This window comes from Patagioenas fasciata, chromosome 2 (genome assembly GCF_037038585.1).
Source record: "Patagioenas fasciata isolate bPatFas1 chromosome 2, bPatFas1.hap1, whole genome shotgun sequence".
Lineage (NCBI taxonomy): Eukaryota > Metazoa > Chordata > Aves > Columbiformes > Columbidae > Patagioenas > Patagioenas fasciata.
In genome coordinates, this window is record NC_092521.1 from 61980994 (window position 1) to 61998528 (window position 17535).

The window sequence follows — 17535 nt, forward strand, 5'->3', positions numbered from 1 at the left end:
CACGTCTGCTGACAACAGTATAGTTACCATGGAACATTTTATAAAAATAAAGACACAAAACAACAATTACAGTAACACTGATAAATCTATTAGCCCCTTACCTGTACATTATACCTGTGGAGCAATGAGGTTCTTGACAAAGGAACTGCCACTGCCAGAAAGGTTTTTCTACCTGAAATAAAGCATGAATTAATAGAAATCATGAGATGCGATGTATCAAGCCGTGTCTAGCACTGACATTGCTTCAGCTAAATCATATAACTCCATCAAATTTATTACTGCATTTTGGCTCACAGTAATTTCTGAATGACTGGGTGGGTATCTGCTTCTCAGTTTTATAGCATTAACATATATTGCAAAAGCTTATTTTCCAAAATCCTGAACTTCTATCCAAAGCGTCAACATAGGGGCGCTTCCACTAAATTAATTTTTCTGGTCTCCAGTTAGTATATCCTATTCTACAGGTTCAAAATTAAACATTCAGTAACTATTCCAGTTTCCTGTCTGCAAATCAGAAATAAATCCTTGGAGACTAAGTATGCAATATCCTACTTGAATCCCAAGGAGCTGATATTTAACATCTTTACATGTCTACATATGTTATAAGTGCAATGTATGTTTTGTGCATATGTGTGTCCATACACACAGAACATATATATGCAGCAAATAAAGGAGTCAGCTCAATGCACAAACTACTAATATAGAGAAGTATATTTATTGTTACTTTCCATTTACTAAGCCATATTCATGAAACTCCAGAGCCTAAAAAGAGATAGCCTGGCCCTCATGTAGAGATGGTTGAGCCAAAATCCCTTCAGTCACCTCACCTCTCTATCACTTCTCCCTTCATAAACAGAGAGGATGTATCCAAGCAAAGTGGCTTATCACTAATCACACTATCTTCATTAATATTGCATTATGTGTCTCTCAGCTATAGAGAACTGACAGTGCAAAGGATGTCAACAGCTTATCAAAATGTGCATATAAATACTTGGTCTAATATTCAACATGAATATACTAGCAGCCTCTGATTCAACAGCCTAAACTGGAAAAATGGTCATTTATCAGCTGCTAACCAGGAAGAAAAGGGAAAAAGTCTTAATTTTCCAAATGCTCAGAGCCATTTACATAATTCCTATGCCCTTTAGGTAATTAGGCATCACTTCAGAATGAGAAATCCTCACTATGGTACAAAGATATCTGGCTGTAAACAGACTCAGGCATCTCTGGCACTTCCATTTGTAGAAAAGTCCTAACAACTTAAAGACAGATAAGGAGAGGTCTTTATCAGAGACATTCAGAGCTTAAGGGAAAATCACTCCATAAGGACCACAGGTACTGCAAACTCCAAGAATTCTAGATAATATGAAAACAAATAGGAAAGAATCTGCCAAGTGTAAGAGGATGACTGCATCTTCCATTTGCTTTGCTTATTAATGTTCATGAGTGTCTAAATAAATATCTGACCTCAGTCAGAGCAATGAAGTTAAGGCATTGACATTAAAGCATGATCACAATCCAAAATAGATTTAAAGGAAACCAACAGCTGTGGATGGTTTTCACAAGGGCAACAGATCAGGGAAAAGCAAGGTGGTATTCCAGTGACAGCCAGGACACACCACCTCCAAGACATATTCCCATGCAGCCACTGATGAGTTCTGAGAGCCCTTCAGAGTCTGCCAAGGATCACTTTTTGGAGTAGCTGGCTGTGAGGTAGGACTTATTCCAGCAGGAGCAAACTGGCAAGTTTCTCCTCCATGTGCTGATCCAGAGGCTAACACTCTACATCTCTGAGTAAAGCCTTATGGGTATTCACAAACAGGACGCAGAACATGCTGGATCTCTTTTGTACTTTCCACCTTTTTCTGCTTCTCCAGGAGATCGGGGAAGTTAGCACTGAAGCTCTGGCAGAACATACATTTTTACAAGTAGCGTGTACAACTGTGATCAACCACAACGAACCAAGTAAGTAAATATCTAATTAAATACACTATTCTTCATTCAAATGTAATTCTATAACTATATGAAAACAGAATCAGCTGCTCCTGAAACAAATGAAAACCTTTTCCAGTATCATGAACAGATTTTTGAATTTCAGACCTTTCCTCCACTCTTTCATTACCGAATAATGTATTTTAATGCCAATAACTGAGAAGCCTCACTGAGCACTTCTTACATGGAACTGAGATCCCAGATTGTACCCTACCATACTTTGGGTAATACTTTTGTCTGACTTACAGTCAGTAGTAATTAGAAATTAATAGCTCAAGACATATATTATCCTGAGAAACCTATCAACCTATTTTTTAGTCTTGGAATTAAATTCAAACACTTTCCATCATATGAAAGAGTCTATACAATCTAGGAAATATTTCAGTCATTAATGTGGTGTTTAATTTACTTATGGCCAAATATGTTTTTTACTGAGTCTGCCTGGGATGGAGTTAACTTTCTTTGTAGCAGTCAGTGTAGTGCTGTGCTTTTCATTTGTGGCTAAAGCAACATTGGTAACACATCAATGTTTCGGCTGTTGCTGAACAGTGCTCACACAGCACCAAGGTTTTCTCTTCCACCTCACACAGACATAGAGGTCAATAGGTTGGGGGTGTGCAAGAGGCTGGAAGGGGACACAGCTTGGACAGCTGAGCCCAGCTGGTCAAAGGGATATTCCCTGTCATATGAGGTTGTGCTCAGAAATAAAAGCTCAGGGAAATGGGCAGGATGTGGGAACATTTGTTATGGCATTTGTCTTCCCAATAAATCATTATGCATATTTTCAAGGGGAGTGAGAGAGAGGTAGGGTGGGTGTTTTGCTGCTGGCTGGAGTCAATCCACCACGTTGGTCTTTCTGATGATTTTCTGTAGTTTACTGTCTCCCTTGCCTACTGTGCCTTTCATTCACAGCATCCAACTTGCCACTAAAGTGATCTAGCAAGAGGGATCCCCTAGATAGCTTCTCCAGTTGAAAATGGGCCACCTCCAATTTCAAGCTGATCTTGGTAACAAAGCAAAATCATAAAAATCTCAAAACAAAAACCAAGCAAATAGTCTGAAACAAAGAGTTAATTTGATACATACATATAGATAAAGTGTTTTCCAAATATTGAGCTTTCAGGATTGCAATTTTAAAAGAAATAATACTTGAGAAAAAACTTGTATTTCTATTGAGTTCACCAGTATTACTCTCTAATTTTGGTGAAAGCTGATCAACTTCTACTGATTACTAACTGATTAATATTTACTAGAACAGTATGAAGAACTACTGAACAATTTCAGGACACTGTTCTTTTATGCAGACAAGGCATTTGCAGCACAACCATTTAATATTCCAGAAACACCCATGCAGTGATAATTCCGTTTAAACATTTACATCAGTGAGCCCACAGCTCCATCAAAGCCCACTACATTGGGAAACAAAGCTTCTCAGATGATAATAGTCTGTTTCTGCCCTACATCCCTGTGACACAGGGACACCACCTTTCTTTACTGATAAGGCATCAAGGTAAATGGGCAAGACCTTGAGTTCCAGTGCCCAGATTACTCTTCTGACCTTGCAAATTTGATAAGCAGACTGTAAGGACGGAGCGACCAATTTCCATGTGTATACAATCAAACACAGGGAGAAGAGAACAGTCTGCCCGTATCTAAGCAGAATACAACAAATATTGAGTTAGCACTAACTGAAGGCAAGTCTTAAAATGCTTCGAAATCCCAAGCCTTCCACCTTAACACCTGCAAGTAACCTATTAACTCCCAGTTCCACAACAACCCTAACACTGGTGAAAAATCAATACCTGCATTTCAATAGCTAAAGTCACAAAACCTCACAGAAAGAGGCGGCATTATTACAAAGTTCTCATGGAAAATAAATAAGTGGGTTTGAAACTATTTAAACACCAAACATCAACTATTATTGAGGAAAAAACAGCAACGTAAGAAATGTTCCTTTGAAAGCAAATCGACGTATTGGAAGAGGAGTTGTGCAAAGTAAGAGAAAGCAAGATCATTCAGATTTGGTCATTCTTCACCATCATGAGTCAGTTTTCCTGCTTTATACTTCAATCCTCAAAGCCAAAACAAAGATTAAGGAAATCATTTGATGTATCCCCATCATGGAAAGACTGTAGAACAGCTACAGAAATACTTGTGAATCACATTGCTCTTTATTATTGCCTATCAGTATGTAGTACCCCATGCTAAATCCAATATGAATGAACAGTAAAGTGAATTCAATTTCCACGAAAAAAAAGCTATTATGCTGACTACAAACTGTACAGAGGGGGTGGTGAGAATCAATGAAAAGCATGGTTATTTGATTATATGCACAGGTTTAACTGCTGACACAAACAAGTGTACTCTTCAAAGTCGAGAGTACAAAAGGCTTCCATGAATTATTTTGAATCCTTTCTTTTAGTGACTAATAACAGTGAAAGCAACACTAACTGCCTGGCTACACATACAATATAAAGTAACAATTTACAAACATTAACACTTCAAGAGCAAAGAAAATGTTTTCAGTATCTCTTTACCAGCAAAGAAAACAGAAAGTTAAAATGGCAAAGATCTTCACACAACTGGGCTGTATTACATTTGACGGCAACAGCTTCTACCTTTACCATATTTTCAACACTTTTAAGAAGCAAAGAGCACAGTGGTGGCCTAACATATTATATACGGGACACGGACAAACAACACACACTTATCTTTTACATCCATTTATTTCTGCAGTAATGTAAGAGAGGGCACCACACAAAATAACACTGCAAGATCTCCTCGAGGAAAAACTGAATAATGCCATAGGAAAGCTCATTCACAGTACATCATTCACAGCGGTTATTCTTGGAGTCTCAAAAACACCACCTGTTCAAGCACTGCAAAGTGCATAGCTGGACTCTGATTCAAGTGGTGAATAGTGGAAACAGAATATTAACACCTAGATGGTCTTTTCCCACTGAAAAAGATTCTTCAAATTAAAAATAGTCCATTCTCTTCCAGCATATCTACTCCTGCTTAGAGTGTTTCAAAGTGAAATGTCTGCAGTCTAAACAGCATCTCTTGTCTTCTTAATCTTACAAGAACAACTGAAGCAGAGAGATGAAGAAAACAGACCAGGGGAATATAGACAAAAAACTCAAAATTGTGCTTTTTTGAGATATCACCCCTCCTCTTCATTTGTCTTTCATATGTAGAACATTTGAAAGCTCACACTAGTAAAAGAATACGTATTTACTTGAAAGTAAGGGGCTGAGGGAAGAAATATGGCTTTGATTTCTTTCTGATGTTTGCCTTCATAACAGTAATGGGGACTCCTTACCAAGGGCAGTCATTGTTTTCAAGCAAAGACAGTAAAAACGTTACTTTTGAGGTTGGTCTCTTTTGGAAGAACAAAACCATTATCTGACAAGAAAACTCAACACCTCATTCACATTCCATAATTCTTTGTACCTAATATTTAAATAGCTTCCCTTACTTTAAAATCTGAATAAAACCATATTAAGCTGTGAAAAGATTTTCACACTGGCTTCAGTTCAGTGGAAAAATTTTGAAAGCAAGAAGCCACACAGAACAGCTGAAGATAGAGAAGTTTCTATTAATAAATAATACTACAGTATTTCGAGTGTATGAGGTCAGGAGGTGTTCCTACAAAAGTAACTGAGAAGAACTGACAAATGCCCTTGTCAAACCAACAGCTAAGCTGGTTCTGGTCTAAAACACTGACTAAGTTCACGTTTCTTAAGATCCTGAGGTTTAATTTTTCATGCACTGTGCCTTTATTGGCTCAGATTTGCCAACAGTTTGCTGCTTTGTTCTGTTTTTAAAAGACTGCAGTTGGAACTAGGCCTAATTAGAACACCTCTGGTAAAACAGGTCCAAGTTTTCACCTGGAAGAAATCTAAGATAGAGTGAAATCAGGTTCCAGCTAAAGAGAACAAAATTAAAATTTTGGCTTTTCAAAACTGAAAATGGGGAACTTCTGTGCAATTTTGTTGTGCAGTATCATCAAAACGTTTGAGTTCTATTTCAGTGGGGGGAAAAAAAGGGAAACGCTGACATTTTGAAAAACTTATGAGAAGCAGAACTGTTCTCTCTGTTCACTTTGACAAAAATACTCAAGATACTCAACATCCTGCAGTGTATGACATTGAACTACTTTGTTATCATAATTTTGAGGAAAAAAAAAAAAATGAAGGAACCTACTAAACCATTACTTTGCCATTATTTTTCACTACAAGTACAGAAATTCAAAGTTGCTTTCAATAGCTCTTATCTTCTCAGAGCTTAGTCAAAATTTTTAAGTAGAATCTCCAGGCCTGCATTACATGATCTCATTTGAAAGGACAACACCAACACATTCTGAGGATGCAGAAGTAGAGATGGGCTCACATTAGCATACAGATGCTCTTCTACCAGAAACATCACTGGATTCATGGTATAACAAAATAAGGATGAAAGGGGGTATTAACTCGGGATTTTCCTTTGTTTCTTCCCGCTTTACCAAGATACATTCCTTTATAATTTGCATAAAACCCAGTATGGGCTTTCTGAAGTAAAAGGTCTTATGGGCTTTGTCATATATCTATTTCTTCAGACTCTAAGCCTATGTCCATGTTAGCTCAGTCACTACTCAAGCATAAATACTTAATGATCTAGAAGAGCATCAACTATACGCTATAAAAGCACAATCATAAGAAATATTATGTCATTATAAACAAAAGTCGCAATCTAGCAATAATTCCCCACAGGGTTGGAAATGTATGTTAAGAGAAGAATGATATATTCCTTAAAAAATTACTGTTCTGTTTTATTAAATCCTCCAGATGTATTTCACAGACCTTGTCTGTCCCTAATCACCTCTTTTTATGTTCTTTAATGTAACATTTGCCACATAGTCAAAGCCTCATTTGCAGCTTATGGTGGGGAAACTGGAGTGCTTTTGTACCTAACATAATACACGACATTCCCATCTGAGATTTGCAAATCCTATGGAGGCACTTACATTTGAAAACCAAAGCAAAATCTGGAGATCAAAATAAGGAATGAGCACATATGACAATCTCTTTGCCACATTCAGTGATTTTATCATGTTCTGTGATTTTAAAATATATATATATATATAAATAAATAAATACTGAAATACATACATAAATAATATAAATACATAAATAAAACACCACCATGTAATCTGACACTGCAGGTATTTTACAGCACATCACACCCAGCGTATGGTTTACGGAGCTGCATTTAGAAAAACCCCATAGATTTTGCACTGATGCTGCTTCTGGAATTCATTTACAATCTATACATATAGCTAGTACCACATGTATGGATGGGAATGGGTCACTACATCTAGCCCCTCTATTCAGTCAAAACAGTGCAACAGCCACTCATTCCAGTAGATTGTTTTGATGACTGCTCTACACATTCTTGCACAGAACCGCCACAAAGAACTTGCTCAAACCTTGCAACATACTTGGTACTTGCAATAAAAGGGCCAAATACATAACCACAATTTGACACAGGAAGAAGTAAAAAAATACTTTGCATTGCAAATGCCTTGGCCCCATGGGACTGCAAAGAACTTGTTACTTGGGATCTCCAGGTGTTCCCAAGCAGCTCACTATGCTGTACATTGCAACACAGACTACAGCTTCCCCATGGTCTCTACCAGACTTGGCAAATAGAACATGGAAGGAAAAAGGATTTTCCCTCCTGACCCCCAGATCTGGTACAATAGCTTAATGCACCAGCGCACCCCAGTCTTCCCCCCACACAAACCCACTATGGAAAAGTTTGGAGATTCACAAAAAGATTATCACTACCACCACTACCACCCTTACCACTGTCCCTGAAGGTGGGGACCCTTGCTCTGGCTGAGTGCAGGCATTAGGACCCATACCATGACACCTTCGTTCCTTTACTTCCTTGTTATATGATGAACGCATAGACACAGTGTTGAGATGAGGATTTCACTGCTTTTCACCTCTCATTTCCCCTCAGTCCTTCACCTTCTCACAATATTGTCAGTGACTCTCTTGTTTTTCAGTTTCAACTACACATACATATTTCATTAAGTGTTTGTGTATTCTCAGACCTTTATGCTCCTATTTGTACTTATTGATTTTCATCCCAGTCCACTATTATTGTCTTCTCACAACTGAGTTATTGGTGTGAAGTATTTTAAACTCATCTATGTGAAAGATAGCTATGGACAAAGCAAACTTCATTGCTTTAAAGGTTTCTTTTAATAGTTCGATACAGTCACAAATTAATTTTCTGCAAAATAAAATATGAAAAGCCTCTGCTATAAATAAAGTTCCTGTGAAAAGTCATCTTATTCCACCAAAAATACCATACTCAAATGTTAAAAATAAAGAGTCCTTCAGGAAAAATAGTCTAAAGAAGGGTAAAATTTCTGCCTTTCTTTTGTATTTGTCAAGTTCAAACTTGTTCTGCAGGTTTAAATCTCTTCCCACCTCCTCTTTTCTTTTTCAGCCAGAAAACCAACAGCACTGGGGTCCCAGTGATGATGAATGACTCACCCGCAAGTGCTGAGTCACAAATGCACTGAATGCACTCTTACATCTTGATGAAGCATCAAATTCAATAGCTTTGCTTAGTCATTTGAGTTTGCTGTAGTTCCTATGATTCACTCAATTCCAAAACTTTGAATTTCTGATTTCTTATGTTCCTCGTAATAAACATTCTGTTGTATAACTCTTCTACAACTCTTAAAGCTGAATTTTTGCAAGCCACCGCTAATCCTAAATCAGATCCCAAGCTTCAGACACAAGGTGTGTCACTTATCAAATCTGAGAGGCCATTATGCCACAGTGCACATTGGTTTCATTTCGAACTGCTGATCTCCCAGCTCCTTGGACACCTAGAGAGAATGGCAGCTGACATCTGAAGACACATGCATTAGGACTTCATCCCACTCTCATTCATGTCAGCATCAACCTACCATCAGCTTAAAAGGCTGACCTTTCTCTAGGAGGACTCCTCTGCCTGACAAGGTCAGACACAAGAAGCAAGCGTTCAGCAGTTTGCACAGAGGATAAGGTGTAAGACCATGATTAAACAAGTCAATGTTGGAGCGACAGATTTCCAATTCCTTAGTCATTTCAATTTGTTACCTGTTGTCCTATCTGGAGGTAGATAAAGTAAAATTACTTTACCCGAGCGTTTATCTGTTCATCCAATTATTTATATACAGAAGAAGATAAGTTTGGCCAGATCTCAATTAAGGTAATTAATAAATGTATTTTTTTCCACAGGAATTTATAGCAATGTTTTATCTAATTACTCCTAACATTTCAGGCATAATCCTAGGAACTTGCCTAAAAGGTTGCTTGCAGGCTCGCATGGGAGGTGAAGGAAACTCATCACTGACAGAGAAAAAGGCAGACACAGTAAATAACTTTCTGATGACTACCGCAGTGCAATACCTACAGAAGGTAATTATCACCTGACAGTTATTTATTCTTCTGTCTTCAGGCACAGTTTTTGTGTTTCCTCACTGTCTATTTCTGCAGCAGCTGCACTTACAAGTTTTATGTTGTTTCAGTGGCTAATAAGTCTGTTGTGCTGAAGGCACACAGTCAGTTAAGTACATCTGGAAAATTTTCCCTTATAAAAAAAAATGCTGTGAGGAAGGCAAGGGTTAACTTTGTGCATTTCTAGGCATAAAACAGGCTGCACACATTCAGCTATAGTTCACAGAAATCCTGCAATAAAGGTTGGATGTCTTACCCTTGCTGAGGGATTACTACAGCTTTGAAGCTTCTTTGCCCAGCTATTATGACCTAAGCAATATTCAATAATAGCATGGAAAAAAAAAAAAAAGCCAGCTGAAAAAGTAAACATTTGGTTTTTGGTCATAAAAAATTAAGTTGCAGGCCGTACGTTTTCCATAGGCTGCAGGTTCCCAAATATTCCTCCAGGCATTTACACAATGATATTACTTTTTTTGAAAAAGATTCCTAGCCAACCTTAGTTACAAGCCATTTTCTACAAAGCATTGTCCTTCTCCAATATGCATATGTAATGTAAGTAAATGAAAGATATAACTGGATCCCAGGAAACAACCTCAAAAACATTGACAGAATTGCTTTTCCTACAGTCATCTGAGATTCAGCAAGCTATCCCAACACTAGACATCCAAGACCTACTCCTAAAACATGAAGCAAGCACAGCTGCAAGGCAATTAATTCTACCTCTCCCTCCCTGCCTCCACCCAGGCTCAATTACTGAATGCGTGCATCAGTGTCAGCACGAAGTAAAATGCTTCAAGAGAAGAAATAAGAAATCCACCCCAAAACAATAAATATATTGGTTTCTTAACCTTGTTCAGATGACTGGTCTGATGCAGATAGAGGATAAACTTGAAGCCAGGTCTTACACTGAAGTGGGGAGAGTACACTGGTGGGGACAATAAAAGTCACTTTGGCACCCACACTGCCTTTTTAAGCCAGAAATTCCAGTTCACTCAAGAGCTGAAAAAGCTCAGTACAACACATAACTATCATGAAGCTTTAGACAGAGACAAGCCAATTTTTGACATGCTGATTTTGTTTCTGGTAAGAACAATACTTCACCAGGAAAATACAAACCACCTTTATTCAAAACTACCACCTCTTTTGGATATGAAGACAAAACACCACACCACCAAATGGTAAGCACTCGTATTTCCAATTATCAGTGCCAGAAACCGTGGAGTAACCAGTATCTTCCTTCTCTTCACACCTTTGATGTGACAAATGTTGTAAAGTTGCTATTGATATCAAAACTGCCCATCAGGACCTCAGCTGGGGAGAGAAAAAGGCAGAAGACCATGGCAAAAGTCATAAACACTATACCTATAACATACTTTTATAAGCCTCCTGCTTATTTATTCAAACTGCAAAAAGACATCTTTTAAGATACTCAAATCCTGTTTTTAACAGTGCTGTCTGCTCCTGCAGCTCAGTGACCTTGGTGCACCATAAAAGCCAATACAGCTACCGAAGACTGATTTCAATAACTTTCTGGAAATGGTCCAAAGCAGGTTTTCGTTCTGCAGTCTCTGCGTCAAAGACAACGTCCTAAGACAGAAAAAGGAAGTCAGCCTCTTGAACCTGGTGTCAGAGGCATGGAGTTTGCAGCTACCACCACAAACTGTGTTACAACGTACTTCCTATGGGACTGTCAGACAACAACACCCTACCTACCACTTACCACAGCTACACACCAGGGCTAGCAATGAAATACCACACACATATCTTTCCCTGGGTCAAATAGTGCAATGTTTGCTTAAATACATATAATCTGCAGAAGTAAAAGCATTTTACTTAAGAACTGTGGAGTTTTGTCCATTATAAGCACGGGAAAGCACTGCAATGGTGCTGGTTTGCTTTTTAAAATATTTAATTATTAATAGTGGTTTAAATACTCAACCAGCCAGCTAACAAAATACATTATTATACCACTGGACCCATAAAAAAACAAACAAACAAACAAACAACAACAACAGAAACAACCACACTGATAGGCTTTGCAGTAGCTAAGTGTACTGTGATATTAATTTAAACACACAAATCAGGATCTTCTTATTTGGAACACAAAACTTTCCAATCCTTAAATGCTCTATCAGGAGTCTTGGATTGCACCTCTCTGCACACAATTTAAGCTGCTTTCTACAGAATGCCAAACAAATATGTTCACAGGGACAAAGTATTACTAAAACAAGTATCAAGAACAAGAAGACAAGAGCAAGACAAGAAGACAAGAACAAAATCAGACTCAAACCAAAAACTGAACAGAGCCAGTTCAGACTCTCTTCTGTGATAGCGCTGCTCATTTATTTTCACATCTGGTTTGAAACTATTTAAAAATGGCCTTTTCACATCTTTGTTCTCACACATCTTTCTGTGAAATATTTATTCATGGCCAAGTGGACTACATTGTTTATTCATGATTGGTCAAGTAGTGCTTTTTTGTTCAGTGGATGTGTGATGCTTGCAATGAAGCTTGAAGCAGGGAAGGTTGCCAAAACTCTAGAGAATAAAGGCTGGAAAGATCAAGGTTCACCAGATTGTTAGCAGGAAAGAAAAAAAAAAAAAAAAAAAAATCACATCATTTTAAGGTGTCAGGCCTGGCTTCAACCTTCAGGAAGATGCCTAAGTGTGCCTTCAGGTACCTAAAGTGGCTCCACAAGACTTAAGAACAGGTCTAAGTGACGTGAAGAATTGAGAACTCATTAGGATGCTGCTTGTCAGGTCACTCATCAGATGTGTCCATCTGAGGAGAAAAGCCACCTATGTGGCTACAGATAAGATCTAAAATCTGTTGTGAAGTCCCTTAAAGCCTGCTAGAATTTCAAGAACAGTAAGTACTCATCATTAGTCTTGAAGGGTTGGTGTACTGTTTTTATTTTTAATAAATAAATAAATATGGAAACAAAACAAAACCACCACACAACCAAACACAAAACCTAGTTTAGGGTGTAACTTACATTTTTGAATCAAAAAACAAGCTTAAAGGCTGTATTAAGGCACTTATTTCTATCTGCATGGGTTTTTTCTGTTATTAAGTTTACTCATATTCTCATCAAAAGTTTCCTTTTTAAGCTTTCAGGGGGCATGAGGAAAAAGATATTTCTCGAGCAGAGGCAGAACAATATCCAACCATGTCAAATGATCAGCAGAACTCTGACAGACATCACATACAGATTAGCAGGTATGAAATCAAAATTAGGAAAAAAACAAATGTCAAGATGTTCTTGTTCAAGTAATTACCAAGCATATTGCAGCCAAAATTTATGTATCCCTACCTGCCAGTATATCACCTCCCTTTAGTTTCCTCTCAAGAGAGACTTTACTGCACACTTCGCACATTTGCAGTTTTGGCCTGCTTTAACTTAGGTGGGGAGAAAGTGCCACATGATGGATATCATGGAAAAATAGATGAGATGTCTCTACCCTCTTATGGTTGAAGTTGTACCCTGACTATTTCCTTTCTCTTGACCTGTTAAAATGAGATAGAGAAGAGTAATCTGTGAAGTAAGCCCCAAAAATCAGGTCTTCTCAGACAAGTTACTGGAACTGCATTGCTGATTAGATACTTGTTCTATTAATTCCAAGTCCATAGCTTCTCCTCCTCCCCCAAACTTCTCAAATGACAGTGAACACTAGTTAATTATAAATTGCTACAAATCTTGCACAACCACAGAAGCAGACAAAATATATAAAAGCCTTAAAGATATGCTTAATGGCATGTTGTAAGCACAAAATGGCCAAGGCCAGTACTTCCTTCACAATTCTGTTTTACCACTTATATCCTTTCATCACATTACCTCAGGTATGCTCATCTTTCCCAACATAAATATCTTTAAGATAAGCATTTAACTCCTCATTTAACTCATCCTGGAGAGGTCCCAAACGACTGGAAGCTGGCAAACGTCCCGACCTATAAAAAGGCCAACAGATATGACTCCAGCAACTACAGATCTGTCAGCCTCACTTCTGTTCCTGGCAAAATCATGGAGAAGATTGTTCTGGGAGTTACTGAAAAACATCTGAATGACAACACATTGGTCCCAGCCAGCACGGGTTCGTGAGAGGAAAGTCTTGCTTGACAAATTTAATTTCATTCTTTGACAAGGTTACCCACCTAGTTGACCAAGGGAAGCCTGTTGATATGATCTTTTTGGATTTCAGTAAAGCCTTTGATACTGTCTCTCACAGTATCCTCCCGGACAAAATGGCCAGCATACAGCTGGATAAACACACAATACAGTGGGTGAGCAATTGGCTGATGGGCTGACCTAAAAGGGTTCTAGTAAATGAGGTTATGTTGAGCTGGCATTCAGTCACTAGTGGGGTTCTGCAGGGATCCATCTTAGGGCCAGCACTCTTCAGTGTCTTTATAAATGACTGAGACACAGGATTTGAAGGATTACTTAGTTTGCCGATGACACAAAACTGGGGGGAACTGTTAACATTCTTGAGGGCAGAGCAGCTCTGCAGAGGGATCTGGACAAATTGGAGAACTGGGCAATCACCAACCACATGAAGTTCAACAAAAGCAAGTGCCGGATTTTGCACCTGTGACACGGTGACCCTGGCCATACATACAGACTGGGGGACGAGATGCTGGAGAGCAGCTCTGTGGAGAGGGATCTGGGGATTCCAGTCAACGGCAAGTTGAACATGAGCCAGCCGTGTGCCCTGGCAGCCAAGAGGGGCAACAAGTATCCTGGGGTGCATCAAGCACAGCATTGCCAGGCAGGCAAGGGAGGAGCACTGTGTGCGGTTCAGAGTACCACAATATAAAAAGATATTAAGCTGCTAGAGAGTGTCCAGAAGAGGGCAATGGAATTGGTGAGGGTTTGGAGGGGAAGCCGTATAAGGGGCGGCTCAAGTCACTTGGTTTGTTCAACCTGCAGAAGAGGAGACTGAGGGGAGACCTCATGGCGGCTACAGCTTCCTCACAAGGGGAGGAGGAGGGGCGAGCGCTGGTCTGTTCTCTCTAGTGACCAATGACAGAACCCGAGTGAATGTCAGGAAGATGTGCCAGGGGTGGTTTAGGTTGGCCATGAGGAAAAGGTTCTTCACCCAGAGGGTGGTGGAGCACTGGAACAGGCTCCCCAGGGAGGTGTCACAGCCCCAAGCCTGACAGTGTTCAAGAAGAAACTGGACAACACCCTCAGACACATGGTGTGAACTGTGGGGTTGTCCTGTGCAGGGACAGGAGTTGAACTCAGTGATCCTTGTGGGTCCCTTCCAACTCAGGATGTTATATGATTACTGCATTCTCCCTCAAGGACTCCATTGTTTCACCATCCAATAATATTAAACCAACATCCTGACATCCTTCCTTAGGATCAAAAATGAGGAAGTATTGCTCCTATTTTCTGCTACAATTATCAAATCTAACTTCTTTGCTTCTGTGCTTGCTCCCTTTTATGCTGCAGATAACTCATTAAAACTTAGTAAATTTTGCCCCCCATTATAACCCTAATATTCCAACTTCTTTTCCTATCATCACTGTAAGAATATGAAAATATCATGCAGTTAAATTCTCAAATGAACTCTAGGTAACACCTAACTCATTTCTACAACAGTGCAAATAAATCCCCCAAGTGCAACCACACTACAACTTCAGAATCCTTCAAATCCAGCAAATAAAAAGGGTGATTGTCCTCAAACAGTTCTAGACAGGAGGAAAAGGACCCCAAAACTTGTGTCTTCAGCATCACAAAATTATGTTTTCAGCACCAACTTCAAGATTCTTAAGTAATATCTAGTGGGGACTTGGAGACTCAAGATTAAAAATATAAAAATTGCTTCTAAATAATTAAAATTATCTGCTGAGAAAAAAGAAAATCAAGTCCTCTAGGACTAAAACAAACAAACAAACAAAACCTACAGCACTACAGCAAAAGTGAGTATCTTGTAATGGAAAAGGTCCCAAACATATTCAAGAAGCAGTAGTCCAATAGTTTTCGCAGCACTGAGGACTCAACAAAAAACAATCAAACAAAAAACTCCCATCACAAAACAAAAACCATTCAATTAAAGTAAAAGAAAATTTAAAAAAAAAAAAAATATATATATTTCTACAGGCCTTCTAGAGTTTTGATGTTATAGATGCAGAAGGCTTCATATTTCTGGCCAAACAGGAATCAAGATGCACAAAAAAGAATTTTAGGTAGTTTGTTTGCATGAAACATTCACCTCCATTTCGTACATCCTAAAGAACAAGGCATTTATGCAAAGAATGAAAATAAATTTGATAAAAATGTTTATGGGCTAATTTCAGTTTTCCTAAAATCCTAAAAGCAGATGTTGCTGTTTATATTACTAAATTACTCTTCACAGCACAAACAAAAAGCAATTTTTCCAGCCACCACCTCAATCCACGGTGGATACATTTTATAAACAAGCAGGACAAAACCAGATGTATAGTTTCAAAGTGCTAACATGTCACAGAACATGTTTGTACAACCTTATTTTCCTAATGTTCACAATAAGCAGAATCTTTACCATCAGAAATCCTTACTTGAGGAATGTTGTACCACCACAACAATGAAGCCAATCAGCTGTACTCACAAGCTGCTTTGTAACCTGAATGAAGAGGATCAATGATGACAATTCTGCTGACAAGGAGATAGCACTGACAGGAAGAAATGTGCTATCGTGTTACTTCCCAGCTGGGCTCTACAGACAGCGATGCTCCTGTACTTTATTGTGTGTACTGGCTTCTCTGATCCAATTGCTCAACCTGAGCAAAAAAGTTGATGGAGGATTTTGGCTTCAATGTTATCCAGTTTGTTATTGAAACATCATTCCTGCTATTAATGTTTCTTGTTTCCCCCTAGATACAATCATTAGTCTGATAAATCTGAGCTGTAATTATTAACAAATGGTCCAGTTACAAAAGCTCCTACCTTACTGTAGTCAGACTGGGGCAAAATATGGCATCTTTACATAGATATTGCTGTAAATACACCAGTATTGCATATATATTTGAGAACTTTTTAAATAAAGGTCTACATTGCCCTCACATTACTTTCACCTCCAACTTTCCCACTGGGTTTTTACTGTTTTTCTGTACATCATCTCTCAGTCAGTTACAGCAGGTAGCCAAAGTCTCTCATCTTTCATGGACTAGGTGAGGTAGCAGGAGCAAGGAAGTTTGGGGCAGACATAACACATAACTGTTGTCAAAATCAAGCTTTCATTTTTTTCAAAGGGAAAAGCTGTCGGTCACAGTGGGTAAACAAAACCTGTCACTGTCTCATCATGCCCCTAACAGAATCAAAGTGCCAGAAAAGTTTTCCACAGATCATTTAGTCTGTCCTCAAGCTGGATTATTTATATCTAAAGCAATATGTATTGTATGGCTGATTCAAACCACTTATAAGTAATCATTTCAAACAACTCAGAATTTAATTACACAGTATAAGTGATACCAAGAGGAAGGTAAGAAAGCCCCAACAGAAACAGGGGCTTGATATTCTAACTCTGGGACAGGATTAACCCTTGCATTTCTGAAGCATGAACAAAAGAGCTGATAGAGGCGAGAAGTATTTTTCATTCCAAAATTTCATCTCCTTTTTTTTTTTTTTTCTTTCCCCTCCTGTGCTGCCCCTTTTGGCTCTAATCTGTTCCTGGAAAAAAAAGAACGTGTTGTTCTGAGGTGATTAAGAGATGTAATCTGACCACTAAGGACACTTCTGGCACTCCAGTCCCCTCTCAGGTTTTATCTGGAGTGGGAGGAACAGCCTGGGATGGCGATAAGGAAGACAATCAAGGATAGTTATTTGGGTATAAAACAATTAAAAGTTCTGTTAAAAAACGGAAGTTTTTGCACAAAACTTGCTTTATTTTTGTAGAAATGAAAATCCTCAAGAATAAACCACAAAATCTATTTACTCTAGACTGAACCTAAATACCTTCTTTTATTTTTCATTTACAAAAAACAGCTCACTATATATAGAATGCAATCATTTTTAAAATAATATACAGACCTGAAAGTTACAAGTTTTCTCTCATA

The 17535-nt window shown here is 38.5% G+C and overlaps 1 long non-coding RNA gene across 2 annotated transcripts; it reads left to right on the plus strand.

Moving 5' to 3' along the window:
- The first annotated feature begins 1622 nt into the window (after nt 1-1622).
- On the plus strand, nt 1623-13591 carry LOC139827378 (uncharacterized). Of its 2 annotated transcripts, XR_011737905.1 has the most exons (4): nt 1623-1713; nt 1878-1965; nt 9319-9455; nt 12606-13591. It is a non-coding gene; the product is annotated as an uncharacterized lncRNA (long non-coding RNA). The 2 variants fall into 2 exon arrangements; XR_011737906.1 differs by lacking the exons at nt 9319-9455; nt 12606-13591 and adding an exon at nt 8494-9136.
- Nucleotides 13592-17535: the final 3944 nt, after the last annotated feature.